General features: G+C 42.5%; 1 long non-coding RNA gene across 1 annotated transcript in view; it reads left to right on the forward strand.

Moving 5' to 3' along the window:
• Positions 1–20,837, forward strand: part of LOC146026386 (uncharacterized) — a 60,978-nt gene that overhangs the window by 32,314 nt on the left and 7,827 nt on the right. The window lies entirely within an intron of this gene.

The raw sequence follows: 20,837 nt of genomic DNA on the forward strand, positions 1-20,837 counted from the left end.
GGATACAATTTCTAAGCATACGTTTTGTGCCGATCTCTGTAAATTGGGAACAGTTTTTACTCTTCTATGAACCCTGGCTGGGATTGAATACCTTAACTGGCGATATTTCCACTGTTATAAATATCGGCAGACATTGAATACGCCCATACATCTCATTTTGAGCATACACAAAAGTTATTTTTATCATTCCATCTTGAGTAATTATCTGTCTCAGAAGATACTGTTAGTATAAACTGGGACATAAGTATACTTCCGCAGGGGCAAATAAAACTAAAGATATTCTTTTGAGATTTGAAAAATTGCCTTCAGGTGAAATCTCCTTCCTTTCCTTTCTTTATTTTCCTAACATTAATAAAACCTTTGCAACAAACAGGACCACAGGTTGGGGTCCTGTATAGAGTCACTGTATAGTATCATAGACATTTTTGGGCCAATTCAGACCTGTTCGCACAGGTCCAAATTTGGCTGCTGTCTGATGGTTTGGGGGCTGCGCAAAGCGCATGTACAGGGCCCAGCTGTGAGCACCTTTTAAATTTCTGTGTTTGCAAGGCACTCACAGCCTGAGTGACAGGGGATGGGCATCTCAGGGTGGGCTACATGGCAACTGCGAGTGGAAGGGAGAGGAGGAGAAATCATTTGATGATAGGTAAACATCGAATTATTTTTCCTCTGAACGGGGACTTGCAATCAGATGTGTGCCTTCATAAGGCGGGATTTGGCAGGGTAGGTTGGCAGTGATCTGAATCAGGCCGGTTATTAATTAACCAATATTTTCACTAAAAGCCTTAACAGAAGATTTTAGTGCATAAATAGTTTTGGAATAATGTTTGTTAGGGATGCCACCAAGGTGGTATAGGTGGCGCTGTCGCACTTGAAGCCTCCTGCAGGTTAAGGCTTCCACTATAACAGCAACGTTCGAAGGGGTAAATTAGGTTCACCCCAACCCTGGTGCCGCCAGGACTTTTGAGGGGACAAGGCTGCTACAGGAGACTTACAAGGCAAACACAGGACTGGAGTCAGTCTGGGATGCAAAAGGAAGGCCCAGACACACAAGACAAATACAAACTTTAGTACACTACCATGTGTGACTAGCACAGGACCACTGCAGCAGATGGTATACACAAGCACCACAGCACTGGAGATGGAATAACCAAGCACTGGGTACTGAACCACAATGGCATTAGAGGTGCAGTCCCTGGCAGTGTCTAAATGCAATATTGTACAGACAGACAAGTGACGGCCTGATTGCGGAGAAGAGCCGGTGCAGGCAGGTAGATACAAACAGTGCATAGAGCAGGACCAGACTGTTGGGCAGTTCTAGTTACAGGACCCAGGTACAGTAGGTACAAACTCAGGGCTTAGTAGGATAGGGTATACAGACAAGAACTAAGTACAGGAGATAAGCATAAGGGGGTTATTTAGGAAAGCATGCATGTGCTCTGCTGCAATGGCTAAAAACAAGGAGAATAACCAGCACAGAGTTTAGGGCAGGCTGGGTGATATAGGGATCAATGGGGTAAATGTATTAAGCTTTAACAAGAGATAAATGCAAGAATGATAAAGAGGGATAAACGTCCAGCCAATTAGCTCCATACTGACTTTTTTCAAACTCAGCCTGTAACATGGCAGTTAGCAGGTGATTGGCTGGATGTTTATCTCTCTTTATCACCCTTGCATTTATTTATTGTTAAAGCTTAACAAATCTGCCCCAGTGTCCAATCAGAACAGCTAGAATGGACAAACCCCCTTAATGAGGAAAGTAACTGCAGGTGCGCAGCCTACACAAGGCAGAATGCTAATTGCCTAATCATACGACAGGTGAAACTGAACACAGAACAAATACTGTCAGACTGCATTTACACAGACCCGCCAGAGGTGGCTCGTAACAGTTTCATTCACTTATTTGATATGGCATAAATAAAAGACATATAATTTATTTATATATGTCTATTGACAGTGGGTGGGTTGTACTAAAGATATATGCATCACATTTCGGAGCTTGGATCCTGTGGATAACATCATTTGAGGTTTGCGTTGCCTAATAAAAGCCTAAGATGGGGACAAGTAGGACATGTACAGACTACCTCTGCAGCTGTTATTAGTAAAAATGTATATCCATTTAGAAAAAAGTCATAGCTCATGGCTTGTTTAAATGTTATATTAAACCAATTATGAAATTAGAGCCTACCAGTGGGATTGCAGTCCAAAATTCAAATGCGGGGGCAACACAACACTAGTCATTGGTGTGGATCCCCTATTTGAGTTTTAGAACAGCCACTGTTGCTATGACTAGCAGATTACAATGCTAACTTAGTAGACAGCAGCTATGTGCAGGCATCAGGTTTGATCATACTGATTCCTGCACTATTTTCAGAGCGGTGTGTTGTGCGTTATTCCATTTATGTAACATGATGTGAGAATGTGTGCTCCTGTAAAGACCTCTAACAGCTACAATGCATAATACCTGCAAATGTTAAAAAAACAGTAATATTTCATTTAAGAATGATACAAAAATAATGTTTCATTTTATAGTTATCAGAAATGCAAAATTATACAGATCTCAGATCAGTATAGTGACAGAATTTACAGATGTGTCCTCATACATCTAGCCACGCAGCCCAAGATGCCAGGCATGGGTGCAAATCTGTTAGCGCAGAGCGTCTTTTTCCAGAAAATGCATCTTAATGGCAACATGTGAATAGGGTGCATCAGCAGATTTGTCTGTATACAAAGAACCACCAATAGGGGGGTGCTGTGGGTACAGTCCCGGGCCCCCGCCTCTGGAATTTTGCAATTTTGCCCCTCCCCACACACACACACACACACACACACACACACACACACACACACACACACACACACACACACACACACACACACACACACACACACACACACACACACACACACTGCACTTGGTGCACTGAACGAAGCACAGTTTCTTCAATGCAGGACTAGTGGCAGACCTGCACTTTTATACATATTCATACTTACTCGCACACAGATATTAAAGTGTCACATAAGCAGCCCAGGATCCTGGTGCATCCTTGTAACATTGCACATATTTGCGGCAAAAAAGACCCAACGCTAGCAGAGTCTTACAGGAGCTGGCGCACTGAGAGGGGCTGTTTGCCATGATTACAGCAATGACGTATGAATACACATCTGTGAATAATATGAAACTGCTTATTACATCACGAACTCAGCAGGAACAGGTTAGTAATAAACTGGTCCCGGAATTCAAAATTCCATTATTGAGCAATATTAATACATTTTCTATTCAAGGTAAGGAAACAACAGAGAGGAAACCACAGATATGATTGAAAATAAATCCTTATTGCTGTACAGAAAATATGTTGTTGAATTCTGGTAAATAATATTTTATTTGTATCTTTCCTATAATTCCATCTCTGACTCAGCTTGCACTTGCAATAACCAATATTTAGATTTTAAGAATAGAATTTTTTTTTATTTATTTGGTTCTGGTCCCTTTTGTCATTTTTACATCCGGCCAGATGGTGAATTTTATATGATACTGGACTGAGGTTGGCAAACACTAGAGGAAATGTAGCACTGCCAGGGTCTTGGTGTTCTGCCTGGAAAATTACTCATGGACTTACAGAAAGAGCATGTTAGTAAGGACATATGTTGTTTTAGATCTTGCATAAGCCTTCATCACATACATCACACCTTTTCAACATCTTAGGAGTGGAAACCAATGTGCCTGGAACTAATACTGTTTTATAGTATACCCGTGCCTTACAAGCAGTAGAGACAGCTATTGGGCAGACCGAATCAGAATTCATAGGAACGTGGACATCACTATGGGGTATAGTTACTAATTATCGGGTTTTACATCCAATAATTAGAATTATTTTATCACTGCTATTTGCGGTGATAAGAAATAAACATTGCTAGGAATGCACTAACAGTCACATCAGGGAGGGGGAATCTGAAAGGAGCCCATCCCAGTAAGGGATACGGTATGTTCATTGGGACAAGCATTGGGTCAACACCATTAGGTCGACATGGGTCTAGGGCAACATAGGTTTAGGTCGACAGGTTCACTGTTTTTTTAAACTGACTGTGTCGACATTTGGGGCAAAAAACAGTGAAAAACCCCATGTCGACCTTTTGACTGTCGACCTAATGATCTGTCGACCTAAACCCATGTCAACCTAGACCCATGTCGACCTTTCCCCATGTCCACCTAGTGGTGTTGACCTATTGCTTGTTGACCAACATGCTGTAGACCAAATGATCCCAATGCCCCAGTAATGGGAATAGGAATGAAATGATCGTAAAAGCAATCATTTCAATTCTATATTGGGACTCTGTGCACGCACGGTCTGTTGACCACATAAATGCAGCAGCCAGTTAGGCTAAATATCAGCCCAAAATCTACTACAGGGTTACGTCATCTGGCAATGGCATTATGATATCGAGGGCAAGCCCTAGCATGCACATCCAACAATACTTCAGTCTATATAGAAACCATTTAGAAATTGTTTATATTAAGTATCTTACTTAGTCATTATGGATGCCAATACTGAGCAGTGTAAGAACTGCCTCATGTTTAATGACCCGCTTTGTATGCCGAACAGTTTGTCATCACTTCCTACTGTTTTAAGACCTAGAGGATGGCTCCTGAGAGAGCTGAAAGGCATTGGGGGAGATAAGGGTGACAGTGACCAGAAAGACATATTAGGGAACCGTTTCCATATGAACAGCAGTCTATGGGCTTGATCACTGTTCTGCAAATTTGCAATCCATTTGTTTATCGAATAACTGCGCATGGGTTTGGATTGTAGCGAGCATATGGGAGCCAAAAAAGCGACAAAAATAGAAAAATATCCCCTTGCAACTTTACTTACAGGAAGCCAGTGTTTGTGGGTGGAGCCTTCTTTTTTCTGGGAGTGTCCAAAAAAAACAACAGGCATGCCCAGGCATTTTAAGGAAGGGTGTGTTACATCAGGGCCAGACTCGATTAGCCTGTATCTGTCGCAGAGTTGTGGAAGGGTCATACTTGCACAGGTATACGGTCATTGAGTCACCAGCATGATGGTAGACAAGCATTAGGTCGACATGACTTAGGTTGACATGGGTAAGGTCGACAGGGTCATTAGGCCGACATGGGTTTTTTACTGGTTTTTGAGCCAAAATGTGCCGACAAGCAGTATTTCATACCCTACCATCCACTAGGGCAGGCATTCCCAACCACGGTCCTCAAGGCACACCAACAGTGCAGGTTTTAGTGATATACAGGCTTCAGCACAGATGGTTTAATCAGAATCCCTCAGATACTAATTAATTCACCTGTGCTCAAGCCTGGATATCTACAAAACCTGCACTGTTGGTGCGCCTTGAGGACCGTGGTTGTGAATGCCTGCACTAGGGCATGGTGGCGAAATGAAAAAGTAGTGTAGCGAGGCACCGTGCCTGAAGCATGGCGAGCGCAGCCATGCACGGTGCTACGTTTTAGTGTTTATGTTGACTGTGTTGACATTCCGGTAAAAAAAAAAATTTGTGGACCTAACGACCCTGTCAACCTTACCCATAATGCTGGTGACCTAATGATCCATACCCTTTGCACAGAGTGGAAAAATCATGTGATGGTTCGTGAATTGCGTATGAATGTGCAGCAGGATACCAGATAGCGATATTTTTGCAATTCCCTTGAAGATTTGCACATGGCAGGTTTTCTTTCTGTATTGGCGGTGGGCAACTAAGTGCAGTCATCTGCAAATTTGCAGATGAGTGATCAGGATTAAATCAGGCCCTATATCCAGAACTTATTCCCAGGAGGTTTCTGGAGGACTGAATATGTAAACTTGGGTGTGGAAACTTGCTGCCCACTCAATCTGGTACACTACTCACTTTTATAAGGTGGTTATACATTGTTTTTCATTTTCATGAATAAAAGGTTATTTCACGATTGGATAAAAAAAAAATCCACTTTTTATGTATATGCCATGTATCGAGGAATGGAAATCTGCATGGGAGAGCTGGTACCTGTTATGCATGACTGGGATATATCCAAGGTTTGGGGAGAAAAAAAAACAGTATTCATGATGGTGGAATTTACGGTGAACTATATAATAAATATATTTCTTCCATTGAGGTATCTTTACATATTAATATAGAGGATGGTTATACTCGTATATAGTCTATAACATCAGGTGGCTATAGTAGATTCAACTATTGAGGTGCCTTGCCACTTATTATTTTAATATTCCCTGGGTTATTGGTACTCATGTGGCATATGAGGGTTATTTATATTGTGCCTGGGCCATATCTGCCCAACCCATTGCCATCGCTCATATAAAGTGGCCTATTACTGTATGATCTCTGGCACTTTATGCTTACTTTACTTGCACGCCTGTATGTTGGCTTTTGTTATTAAAAAAAACTTTTTTAATTCCTAAGAATTTTTGTCCTAGAAAAATACACAGTAATTGAACTCAATAAATCCAGCAAATACAGGTTCATCTCTTTACTATCCACGTAATGATGGCTATGCATCAACAATTGCTACAATCCTACAATCCTGTGATTTGCCAATGATTGTGTGAAAGAAAAAAAACTGCAAAATCCAACATCCTTGTTTCCCCAATTCAGATCCAAAAATAATAGAAATTGAAGAGAAGGACATATCCAACAAGTTGAAACTTGACAAATGTCAAAGATCCAGAGATAGGTGAACTGTACAATTGATGTAGGAGTCCCTTTAAACATACAGTCGTTTGTGAGGTTGAAAAAAAGACATACAGTAAGTCCATCAAATTCAAGCCATAACTGATATCCTGCGGTGTAAATTACCCTGATGAGGTTACCGTCTAATCCAGGCTTTCCCAACCACGCTCCTCAAGGCACACCAACAGTGCAGGTTTTGTAGATGTCCAGGCTTGAGCACAGGTGACTTAATTAGTATCTGAGGAATTCTGATTAAACCATCTGTGCTGAAGCCTGGATATCACTAAAACCTGCACTGTTGGTGTGCCTTGAGGACCGTGGTTGGGAATGCCTGGTCTAATCATTATAATCTGCAATGACCAATTAATGATAATTAATGACTATTCCCCTAAATACTATTTTCTGTTAAAATTTTGTCTAAAACATTCTAACTCTTTGAATGCCAACATTGCCGTGATTCTCAAAATATCTGCTAAAAATGCCGGCATCGCTCAAAGCGACTTTAACCCCTTCCCGACATTTGACGTACATTTACGTCATGGTCGGGAAGTACTTCCCGACACATGGCGTAAATGTACGTCATGGCATTTAACTGTCACCGCGTCTATAGACGCGGTGACAGTTTCAACATGTCTGCTGTCCCTGACAGCAGACATGTCCGTGCATGCCCCGGGGGGGCTGCGATGCCGCCCCCCCGTCGGCGATCGCTGTGATTGGCTGTTCAGTGTGAACAGCCAATTACAGCGTTTTCCTGTGTCACCGGCGAATAACGTTCGCCGGTGACACGGGATCAGAGGTGATTGGTGCTGTAAAGTACAGCACCAATCACCGCGGGGTGTAAGGGTGACACTGGTGTCACCCCACCGCACTCCGCCCGCCCCCAAAGGCCGTGATTGGTTCGTCGGACCGACGGACCAATCACAGCCAAGGAGGGGGATTTAAACTAACGGTGACTGCACTGCAGACGCCATTCCGGTCTGGAATAGCGTGCAGTGCGGTCACCGTACCTCCCTGCCGCCATACTGACCAGAACCTTGCTCCATAGCTTGCTCCATACTTACCTGATCGCTGCTTCATCACTGCTTCCTGGATCCTGTTACTACTTGTGCCTTCCTGTGAAATTGTGCTGCTGCAGTGTACTAGCTAGATAGAGAGAGATAGATAGAGAGAGATAGATAGAGAGATAGAGAGAGATAGAGAGAGATAGAGAGAGATAGAGAGAGATAGAGAGAGAGATAGTGTCAGAGAGTGCTATATTTTGTGCTGCTGCAGTGTGATCTAGTTATAGATAGAGAGAGAGAGATAGAGAGAGAGAGATAGATAGAGAGGCCTAGTGACAGAGTGCTATATTTTGTGCTGCTGCAGTGTGATAGTTATAGAGAGATAGAGAGAGATAGAGAGAGATAGAGAGAGAGATAGTGTCAGAGAGTGCTATATTTTGTGCTGCTGCAGTGTGATATAGTTATAGATAGAGAGAGAGAGATAGAGAGAGAGAGATAGATAGAGAGGCCTAGTGACAGAGTGCTATATTTTGTGCTGCTGCAGTGTGATAGTTATAGAGAGATAGAGAGAGATAGAGAGAGAGAGATAGAGAGAGATAGTGACAGATTGTGCTATATATTTTTGATATAACTGACTGCTGCCCCCTCCTTTTGTGCTGATCAGTATAAATTAACTGATCAGCAACTTTTTGGGGGCGCAGGTTTTTTTTTATATATAGATATACCTGTCAGTGCTGCTGCTGCAGTGTCATAGAGTGATAGATAGTGAGAGATAGAGAGATAGAGAGAGATAGTGACAGAGAGTGATAGAGAGTGCTAAATTTTTTGGCTGCTGCCCCCGCCTTTTGTGCTGATCACTATATCTGAGGTGATCAGCAACTTTTTTGGGGGTACAGAGGTTTTTTTTTTTTTATATATACCTGTCAGTTGCACCAAAGGTTGTGCACCTGCTGCACCTCACTGGTAATCAGTGTCGCATCACTGATCACCTTTTTTTTTTGTGTGTGTGCTGTGGGGTCTTTTTTTAATTTTTTTTTTACACACACTGTGATTTTGTGGGTGTCCTGTGGCCGCTGTGCGCTGATCAGTGACGTACATCACTGATCATCTTTTTCGGCACAGGGTTGATCTATATATTTTTTTTTTTGATCAAATTCCTGTTGCCTTTGAGCGCTGTTCAGTGACAGACGTTACTGACCAACATCTGTGCTCAATTTTTGGCGCAGGACTTTTTTTTTTTTTTTTTTTAACCCCTTCAATTTTTTTTTTTTAACCCCTTCAATTTTTTTTTTTTAACCCCTTCAATTTTTTTTTTTTTTTAACCCCTCCATTTTTTTTTTTTGTATAAAGTATTTTTTTTTCCTGCACACTACATACACACTACAACCTACATACCCCCCGGGTTGAAATAAAGTTTGTACCCCCCCCTACACTATACACGTGTTGAAACATTTCACTACCTGTAACACAAAAATAAAAATGGCATCCCAAATGTCCTCCCAAATGTCCTCCCAAATGTCCTCCCAGTCATCCAGGAGAATGTATTCAGCGGAGGAGGCATATGCCCTGCTTGCTTCTGACTCTGACACAGCCAGTGATGCAAGCGGGGAATTTGAAGGATTCGCCTTAAGCTCCTCTTCCTCCTCTGGTGATGAGGGACCCCCTCAAAGAAGCCCCCGTAGATCAGCTGAGACCCCCCCCCCAATAATTGATCTCGTATGGACCCCACCACCAGACAATTTTGAGCCCCAGGTTCCTGAGTTTTTGGCCATGCCAGGAATCCAATTTGATTCCACAGGTCTCAGAGAAATTGACTTTTTCAAATTATTTTTCTCTGATGATTTTATAAATTTAATGGTGGACCAAACTAATTTATATGCCCAGCAGTTTATTGCTCAAAACCCCACGTCATCATTTGCTAGGTGGACCCCTGTAGATGCAGTAGAGATGATGACGTTTTGGGGTCTGGTGTTTCATATGGGCATAGTAAAAAAGCCAGAAATTAGGCAATATTGGAGTACAGATGTTCTGTACAGTACTCCATTTTACCGTATGGCCATGCCCCGGACTCGATTTGAGACAATTCTTAAATTTATACATTACACCGATAATGCACAGTGCCCACCCAGAGATGATCCCACCTTTGACCGGCTATTCAAAGTCAGGCCGGTCATTGATCATTTCAGTGCCAAATTTGAAGAGGTGTACATCCCAGAAAAATTTATTTGTATCGACGAGTCCCTTATACATTTTAAAGGAAGGGTTAAATTCCGCCAGTACCTTCCCAGTAAGAGGGCAAGGTATGGCATAAAAATGTATAAACTGTGTGAAAGCACCTCAGGGTACACCCACAGGTTTAGGGTTTATGAAGGGAAGGATTCAAGAATTCAACCGCCAGAATGCCCCCCCTCCCTCGTAGGTGTTAGTGGGAAAATTGTCTGGGATTTAGTGCACCCCTTCCTGGATAAAGGTTATCACCTCTATGTGGATAACTTTTACACCAGCATCCCCCTGTTTAAGGCCCTTGGTTCAAGAGGTACAGCAGCTTGCGGTACTGTGCGCAAGAACCAAAGAGGCCTCCCAAAAACGCACATTGCCCAAGTAATGAGAAGGGGTGAAAGCAGGGGAATATGCACCGAAAATATGTTGTTGGTCAAATATAAGGACAAGAGGGATGTCCTTATACTGACAACAATTCACGGAGACAGTACCACCTCCGTCCCTGTACGAGGTACCAGTACCCACACCTCAAAACCTAATTGTATCCTGGATTACAATAGGTACATGGGCGGAGTGGATCTTTCAGATCAGGTACTGAAGCCGTACAGTGCCCTGCGGAAAACAAAAATCTGGTACAAGAAGGTGGCCGTGTATATCATCCAGATGGCACTGTATAACGCTTACGTGCTATTCCGTTCTACCGGCCAGAGGGGGACATTTATGCACTTTCAAGAGGAAGTCATAAAGGGCCTAATATTTGGGAACCAGCAGGCAGAGGGCCCCAGTACTTCTAGTACTGGCCCCCGTATTGTACCAGGGCAGCATTTTCCTGATGAAATCCCCTCCACTGGAAAAAAGGGCAGGACACAAAAAAGGTGCAAAGTTTGCTATAAAAAGGGAATAAGAAAGCAAACTATTTTCCAGTGTGACACTTGCCCCGACAAACCCGGCCTATGTATAAAGGAGTGTTTTAAAATATACCACACATCTATGGAATATTAGGTTCATAATTTCACCGTGCTTCGGGGGTCTTGCTAATGCCACATAGCACCCACCATTCATTCCACCAGAATCTGAGCCGCAAAATCCAAAAATCACTCCTTCCCTTCTGAGTCCTGCCATGCACCCAACTGGTATTTTTTGGTCACATGTGAGGCATTGCCGTACTCGGGAGAAATTGGGGCACAGATTTTGGGGTGCTCTGTCTCCTTCATTCCTTGTGAAAATGAAAAATTTTGAGCCAGAACTGCATTTTTGTGTAAAAAAATGTAATGTTTCATGTTCACTGCCCACTTGTATCAAAATTGGTGAAACCCCTGGGGGTTTGAAATGTACACTATACCCCTAGATGAATTCCCTGAGGGGTGTACTTTGCAAAATGGGGTCACTTGTGGGGGGGTTCCACTGTATTGGTGCTTTGGGGGTCTTGCTAATGCGACATAGCACCCACCATCATTCCACCAGAATTTGTGCTGCAAAATCCAAATATCACTCCTTCCCTTCTGAGTCCTGCCACTTTTTGGTCACACATGAGGCATTGCCGTACTCGGGAGAAATTGGGGCACAGATTTTGGGGTGCTTTGTCTCCTTCATTCCTTCTGAAAATGAAAAATTTTGAGCCAGAACTGCATTTTTGTGTAAAAAAATGTAATTTTTCATTTTCACTGCCCACTTGTATCAAAATTGGTGAAACCCCTGGGGGTTTGAAATGTACACTATACCCCTAGATGAATTCCCTGAGGGGTGTAGTTTTCAAAATGGGGTGACTTGTGGGGGGGTTCCACTGTATTGGTGCAACATAGCACCCACCATTCATTCCACCAGAATCTGTGCTGCAAAATCCAAAAATCACTCCTTCCCTTCTGAGTCCTGCCATGCACCCAACTGGTATTTTTTGGTCACATGTGAGGCATTGCCGTACTCGGGAGAAATTGGGGCACAGATTTTGGGGTGCTTTTTCTCCTTCATACCTTCTGAAAATGAAAAATTTTGAGCCAGAACTGCATTTTTGTGTAAAAAATGTAATTTTTCTTTTTCACTGCCCACTTGTATCAAAATTGGTGAAACCCCTGGGGGTTTTAAATGTACACTATACCCCTAGATGAATTCCCTGAGGGGTGTTGTTTGCAAAATGGGGTCACTTGTGGGGGGGTTCCACTGTATTGGTGCTTGGGGGGTCTTGCTAATGCGACATAGCACCCACCAAAATTCCACCAGAATCTGAGCTGCAAAATCCAAAAATCACTCCTTCCCTTTTGAGTCCTGCCATGCACCCAACTGGTATTTTTTGGTCACATGTGAGGCATTGCCGTACTCGGGAGAAATTGGGGCACAGATTTTGGGGTGCTTTTTCTCCTTCATACCTTCTGAAAATGAAAAATTTTGAGCCAGAACTGCATTTTTGTGTAAAAAATGTAATTTTTCATGTTCACTGCCCACTTGTATCAAAATTGGTGAAACCCCTGGGGGTTTGAAATGTACACTATACCCCTAGATGAATTCCCTGAGGGGTGTAGTTTGCAAAATGGGGTCACTTGTGGGGGGGTTCCACTGTATTGGTGCTTGGGGGGTCTTGCTAATGCAACATAGCACCCACCAAAATTCCACCAGAATCTGAGCTGCAAAATCCAAAAATCACTCCTTCCCTTCTGAGTCCTGCCATGCACCCAACTGGTATTTTTTGGTCACATGTGAGGCATTGCCGTACTCGGGAGAAATTGGGGCACAGATTTTGGGGTGCTTTGTCTCCTTCATACCTTCTGAAAATGAAAAATTTTGAGCCAGAACTGCATTTTTGTGTAAAAAAATGTAATTTTTCATTTTCACTGCCCACTTGTATCAAAATTGGTGAAACCCCTGGGGGTTTGAAATGTACACTATACCCCTAGATGAATTCCCTGAGGGGTGTACTTTGCAAAATGGGGTGACTTGTGGGGGGGTTCCACTGTATTGGTGCAACATAGCACCCACCATTCATTCCACCAAAATCTGTGCTGCAAAATCCAAAAATCACTCCTTCCGTTCTGAGTCCTGCCATGCACCCAACTGGTATTTTTTGGTCACATGTGAGGCATTGCCGTACTCGGGAGAAATTGGGGCACAGATTTTGGGGTGCTTTTTCTCCTTCATACCTTCTGAAAATGAAAAATTTTGAGCCAGAACTGCATTTTTGTGTAAAAAAATGTAATTTTTCATTTTCACTGCCCACTTGTATCAAAATTGGTGAAACCCCTGGGGGTTTGAAATGTACACTATACCCCTAGATGAATTCCCTGAGGGGTGTAGTTTTCAAAATGGGGTGACTTGTGGGGGGGTTCCACTGTATTGGTGCTTGGGGGGTCTTGCTAATGCGACATAGCACCCACCAAAATTCCACCAGAATCTGAGCTGCAAAATCCAAAAATCACTCCTTCCGTTCTGAGTCCTGCCATGCACCCAACTGGTATTTTTTGGTCACATGTGAGGCATTGCCGTACTCGGGAGAAATTGGGGCACAGATTTTGGGGTGCTTTTTCTCCTTCATACCTTCTGAAAATGAAAAATTTCGAGCCAGAACTGCATTTTTGTGTAAAAAATGTAATTTTTCATTTTCACTGCCCACTTGTATCAAAATTGGTGAAACCCCTGGGGGTTTGAAATGTACACTATACCCCTAGATGAATTCCCTGAGGGGTGTAGTTTTCAAAATGGGGTGACTTGTGGGGGGGTTCCACTGTATTGGTGCTTGGGGGGTCTTGCTAATGCGACATAGCACCCACCAAAATTCCACCAGAATCTGAGCCGCAAAATCCAAAAATCACTCCTTCCGTTCTGAGTCCTGCCATGCACCCAACTGGTATTTTTTGGTCACACGTGAGGCATTTCCGTACTCGGGAGAAATTGGGGCACATATTTTGGGGTGCTTTTTCTCCTTCATACCTTCTGAAAATGAAAAATTTTGAGCCAGAACTGCATTTTTGTGTAAAAAAATGTAATTTTTCATTTTCACTGCCCACTTGTATCAAAATTGGTGAAACCCCTGGGGGTTTGAAATGTACACTATACCCCTAGATGAATTCCCTGAGGGGTGTACTTTGCAAAATGGGGTGACTTGTGGGGGGGTTCCACTGTATTGGTGCAACATAGCACCCACCATTCATTCCACCAGAATCTGTGCTGCAAAATCCAAAAATCACTCCTTCCCTTCTGAGTCCTGCCATGCACCCAACTGGTATTTTTTGGTCACATGTGAGGCATTGCCGTACTCGGGAGAAATTGGGGCACAGATTTTGGGGTGCTTTTTCTCCTTCATACCTTCTGAAAATGAAAAATTTTGAGCCAGAACTGCATTTTTGTGTAAAAAAATGTAATTTTTCATTTTCACTGCCCACTTCTATCAAAATTGGTGAAACCCCTGGGGGTTTGAAATGTACACTATACCCCTAGATGAATTCCCTGAGGGGTGTAGTTTGCAAAATGGGGTCACTTGTGGGGGGGTTCCACTGTATTGGTGCTTGGGGGGTCTTGCTAATGCGACATAGCACCCACCAAAATTCCACCAGAATCTGAGCTGCAAAATCCAAAAATCACTCCTTCCCTTCTGAGTCCTGCCATGCACCCAACTGGTATTTTTTGGTCACATGTGAGGCATTGCCGTACTCGGGAGAAATTGGGGCACAGATTTTGGGGTGCTTTGTCTCCTTCATACCTTCTGAAAATGACAAATTTGGAGCCAGAACTGCATTTTTGTGTAAAAAAAATAATTTTTCATTTTCACTGCCCAGTTGTACCACAATTGGTGAAACCCCTGGGGGTTTGAAATGTACACTATACCCCTAGATGAATTCCCTGAGGGGTGTAGTTTGCAAAATGGGGTCACTTGTGGGGGGGTTCCTAACTTTTAGCATCTTATGGTGCCTTGAAACCTACATGGTGCCTAAAAAATAATCTCATAAAAAGGAGGCTCCAAAATCAAGTAGGTGCTCCCTCTATTATGAAGCCTGTGGTTTGGTCACCGTGCACACTAGGGCCACATATAGGATATTTATGAAAACAAAAGAATTGGGGGAATCAATTTTTAGTCACATTTCTCTAGTAAAATGTACTGTGTTCCTTATAAAAATGTATTAAAATTGCAAATCTGCAAAAAAAAAGAAATTTTGAAATTTCACCTACACTTTGTTTTAATTCCTGTGAAACACCTAAAGGGTTAACAAACTTCCAAAATGCTGTTTTGAATACTGTGAGGGGTGCAGTTTTTGAAATGGCATCATTTATGGGGGTGTCTCACATACAAGTCCCTCAAAGTCACATCAGAACTGAACTGGTCCCTAAAAAAATCAGTGTTTGAAATTTTCTTGAAAATTTGAGAATTTGCTATTCATATTGTAAGCCTCCTAGTGTCCCAAAAAATTAAAAGGAAGTTGAAATAATGATGTCAACATAAAGTAGACATATGGTCTATGTTAGTTATTCACTATTTTGAGTGGTAAGATTATTTGTCTCACAAGCAGAAAATTTAACATTTTGCAAATCGCTAAATTTTCCATTTTTTCACGATATTTTGGTATTTTTCACAAAAAAACACAGACTGTATCGACCCAAATTTACCACTAATTTGAAGTACAATGTGTCACGAAAAAACAATCTCAAAACCACTGGGATAAGTAAAAGCAAAAAAAAGTTATCCCCACTTAAGTGAGACATGTCAGATTTGAAAAAAAGGGCTCTGTCAGGAACGCAAAAACTGGCTCTGTCAGGAAGGGGTTAAAAAAAAAAAAAAAATTAATACAACAAGTCAGTTAATTGAAGGTTAGTTAAATATTGCACTAAAAAAGAAAAATAAAGGCCATTGTTGCGCGACTGTGAGCGACGCTGGCATTTTTAATGGATATTTTGAGGATCTCTCACAAAAGGATTAATAAAAAGGTTTGCTTGGCAATTTTCACACCTATTTTGACAAATTCCCTTGGCACTCAAAGGGTTAAAGGAATCAATTGAATCTGCCATCACAACCTTCTCTGACAGCCTGAACTTGACCTGACCTGAAATGTAGATAACATCCTTTGGTAAGAAAGTTTTTGGGTTCTTAGAACACCTTTCCCCTCACAGATATTTGGAAGAGGTTCTATCAGGAACTCATCCTTTAGTGCAGGCATTCCCAACCACGGTCCTCAAGGCACACCAACAGTGCAGGTTTTAGTGATATCCAGGCTTCAGCACAGATGGTTTCATCAGAATCACTCAGGTACTAATTAAGTCACCTGTGCTCAAGCCTGGATATCACTAAAACCTGCACTGTTGGTGTGCCTTGAGGACCGTGGTTGGGAATGCCTGCTTTAGTGTCATTCATCTCAGTTCTTATGCTGTGTACACACGGTGCAATATGATTGCTAGCGATATATTGCTAGCAATATATTGCCAGCAATCATATTGCTCAGTGTCTCCTTTTCATCAGCGATGAAAAGGAGACACTGCTATGGGGCGGAGGGGGAGTGCAGCAGCAGCAGACGCTGCTGCTGTCACTTTGAATGGAGGAGGGAGGGAGCAGCGGCACTGGGCTGGGGAGATCAATGCTGATCTCCCCGGCGCTGACCTCCCGGCACAGCGATCGACGGGGAAAGCCGCTGGTCGCAGGAGCATGCTCCAGCGACCAGCAGGGAGTGCACACGGGAGCGCGCAGCTGGCGAATTATCGCCAGCTGCGCTCCAAATCACTGGCAATATGGTCGCTCAGCGACCATATTCCCAGCGATTTTACCTAATATTGCTCCCGTGTGCACACACCATAATGGGTGTGAGGTTGTGCCTAATAGAGAGCATAGGGGTTGATGTATTAAGCATTGAAAATAGTGAAGTAGTGGACCAGTGGAGGAGATGTCTTTAGCAACTAATCAGTTTTGAGGAAGCATTTATCAAGTACATTCTATAAAACCATAAGTAGATGCGGATTGCTTTCTAAGGGCAAATTGTTCACTGGTCCTCTTCAATCTTTTCTCTGTTTGATATATCAAACACATATTTCCCTGCACAGCTTGGGAAAAACAAATGTCCATTTGTTTTGAAGCAAAGACAACATTTGGGGCGAGATGTAATAGGGTGCGATTTTTAGTCATGTTTTAAAATCGCACTAAATCGCAAGTGAAAAAAATCTAATAGAGAGTGATTTTTTTAGACGAAGTTGGAAATCACATGCGATTTATTGCGATTTTTAGTATGGAAAAAGTGCGGTGTTTAGTAACGAAAATGTGTACCATTTTTAAGAATGATAATGTGCAATTGTTTTAGACATGAAAGTGTGCGGTATTTAGTAAAAAAAAAAATGGTGTGGGGGTCCCCCCTCCTGAGCATAACCAGCCCCAGGCTTATTGAGCCTGACCTGGTTCCAAAAATATGTCAACTGCCTAGGGGACAGCCCTGGGCTTCAGCCATGGATGGGTGAAGCCTGGGGGAAGGGGATCCCTTTATTGAGGGGGTCCCCACTTCCCCGCCTAGGGCTGACCAGCAACGGTGCACATGGTACAGCCAGGGGACCTTACATAAAAAGTGTCCCCGGCTGTGGCATAACACCACGGGCTGTTGGAGCCTGGTGCTGATTCCAAAATATGGGGGACCCCCAGTTTTTTGGCCCCCATTGTTTTGAAACCAAGACCATTCCTAGAGTTCAGGGCTGGTTTCAGAAATATGGGGAACCCCTGTGCTTTTTTTCCCTTGTATTTTTGGAATCAGGTCTGGCTCAAAGAGCCTGGGGCTGGTTATGCTCAGGGATGGGGACCATATGCCATTTTTTTTTATTTTAACTTTTACACATTTTTGAAGACAGAACCATGTCGCCAGTCAGAACCTGGTCTATTTTTTTTGGCGATATCTGGTCACCAGAAATCGCACCCTATTACATTTGCGAGTTTTAGACTTTATAATGGGAAAACATTTGGCTGCAAACTGAAGCGTGACCAAATATCGCCATGTCAAAATGTGCGAATTTCATGACAAAAAGTGTGATTTTTACCGCAATTTGCACCCTTAAGTGACACCTGTTCCACTCTGAGATTAGATCTATTTGCAATATTGAGTGGAACCTGGAGATAGGAACTGCCTTGAATGGAGACTTCTTGGAAGTCTCATGCAAACATTTATGGACACCTCCTTATATCCAATGATGAAATTAACTATGGCTTGCAGATCCGTTTTTTTTTCTGGAGGGAAAAAAAGAAACGCTCTGGGAGTGGGTAACAGGTTGGATTTCTTGAAAATGATAATCTGAGAGAAGTCAGGATCTCAGGAGTTTCCTGGACATTAAAAATGAGTGCAATAGCAATTATTTGTATTTAACTACGGACCGAATTAGATATTTCCATCCAAAGGCAAGGCCTAGAAGGCCTTTTTGGATTTTGAATGGCACGTCAAAATTAGAGCCAAAGGGCATCTCTTGCAGTTACAGTAGATGCCGAGACACAGTTGCAGAGTTTATAGCAGTCTCTGCTAAATAATTGGCTGACGTCCCTTTTCACTTTTTATTAAGATAAATAAAAATTGTTGTGAAAACTTAGCTTCTGCCAACTGACATCTTGCTAGCAGTCTGAGGTAAAGGGTAAATGGGGAAGTGGTGCTGTGACGTGAGGTGTTTCACCTAGCACAGCGGTTCCCAAACTATTTTGAATCACGGCGCCCTAGAGCATCAAAATGTTTCAAGGCACCCCTAGACCAATGTTTCTTATTGAGAAATTCAGAAAAAAATATTAAATTAAGTACATTGTTCTTAAAGTATATTTCACTGTGGTTAGTGACAGGATTTGCTTCTGTTTGGCCACCAGCACTGGTTTTGCCTGTTACATTGTCCATTAATAATATGAATTGATCCTAGCCCACCAACCCAAGGCACCCCTGCAAGTGTCCTGATGCACCCCAGGGTGCCTAGGCACACAGTTTGGGAACCACTGACCTACTGTAGCAGCTGCTGGGTTTTCAGGTTAGTCAAACCTGAGGCGTAGATACAAAAGAGAGGTGGGGTTGCAGTGCTGATATCTGGTTTTTTTTTACAATTTTGTATAAAAATCAAATGGAAAAGAATATTCTTTTTGTGTGAGGCTTTATTCTGTTATGCATTAGCAGTTATATACCAGGAATGTGTTATTTTAATATTTGGTCACATAATGTACTATATTAAATATATTTTATTTTATTGTAAAATCAGTCCAATCTTTTCCATTTGATTTTTATACAAAATTGTTACATAACAGATATCAGCGCTGATTCCCCACCTCTCTTTTACTGAGGTGTGAAAACAAGCAGAATGCCCAACAGGAGAGTACAATAAAAATGGAAGTCTTCCACAGCACAAACTTCTACCAATGACGGGGGAATATCTAATACCATGTTCTCATTGCCGCCCCAGCAAAATCCTGGGTATTTCTTGCCGGATTTTTGTCGGGGCACAGAGCTTGTCAGCTCAACAGACACCCTTCACACTGCACCTCAGACCTGGGAATTTCCTGTGTCTGCCCCTTTCACACTGCTTTCCATGGTCTACCTTCCAACAAGGGTGTGGAATGTAATAGCAGCTGTGATTGGGTGTTTAAGAGCTGCTTTTATTGGCTGGCTAAAGATGATGTCACATATCACATGATTACATCCCGCAATGAGCTCGTTTTTGTGTGAAAAACCCGGGTCTGTGCTGTTCACACTGCCATACACCCGTGTATTACCCAGGAAAAACCCTGCAAAAAACCCGGGTGTAATTGCAGGGGCATAACACCCAGGAATTTCACAAAGACCCTTTCACTCTGAGACAGGACACAGGAATTTTCAGCTTGCCCCGGGACATACCTTGGTTTTGTGAGAACGGGGTATAAGATATAGCTGTAGTTTGTCATGACCGCACATCACTATGATATGCTGTGCTTTTGGAGTACCCTGGGATCCTTAGTAGTATCGAACATTCAGTGATGTATCTACATGGGTGTGAGTTCCATGTGCCATAACGCGATAATCTATTTTCTTCATACCCCCACTGTAGAATACTTGTCCTGTTCACGCAAGCATTTCACTTATATCCACTGTTAAGCTTGTTTTGTGTTGTAAAAGCAAATGTAAAGCACTTTGATTCCTATTGGGAGAAAAGTGCTATATAAATATCTATTATTAATTATTATTATTATTATTATTATTATTATTATTATTATTATTATTATTATTAAGACTGCAGATTTAAAATTGCAACAATGAGGTAAGAACAAGTTGGTTATTACCACTTTAAATAGCCTTAAAACTACATCAGTTCCCAGATTTTGTACCATATTACATATATAACTCAGTCTGTAACTTCTCATTTGCCCTCATTCCTCTCCCCAGTAATTCAGACTGTGCCTACCTCATAGAGGGGCCTTTTTACCATAGGATCCCATTCGCAATGCGATCTGGGCAGGATCTACTACCCAGGATTGCATTGCAATATGCAATCCTATCTTCTGGATGTAACACTGGGCAGACGCAGGGACAGGTGCTCAGAAAGGAGGCCGTCCCTGCTAAGTGCTCAGCTGGGTGGCTGCTCATGAGTGTTTATCGCTGACCCATGCTGTTGGTGAGTCAGAGCAGTCTCTAGACCATAGGCTACAATGGGCTACTTCCATCTCAGAATGCTGGTAGCCCTTGGACCCGATGTGAAGCTGCCTGATGTTGATACAATGGGTATCGCATCCCCCATAGAAATCTATGGGGAAGGCGAACACGAGCAGAGCAGGAGGGATCGAATTTTTTTTGCTGCGGTCCCCGCTACATATATTCGGGGGACACTTAACATTTGCAGCAAATTAGCCTCAAATATGCAATAAAAAATTGGCCCCGTAGCCCTAAATAAGAGTGAGCAGACTCTACCTCCTTCCAGCAGAGCCAAGACATTTTAATAATCTGATTGACTGAGCGACATGCTGAAATCAATATGGCAAAA

The sequence above is a fragment of the Crinia signifera genome, chromosome 8, assembly GCF_055691185.1.
Source record: "Crinia signifera chromosome 8, ASM5569118v1, whole genome shotgun sequence".
In the NCBI taxonomy this organism is placed as follows: Eukaryota; Metazoa; Chordata; class Amphibia; order Anura; family Myobatrachidae; genus Crinia; species Crinia signifera.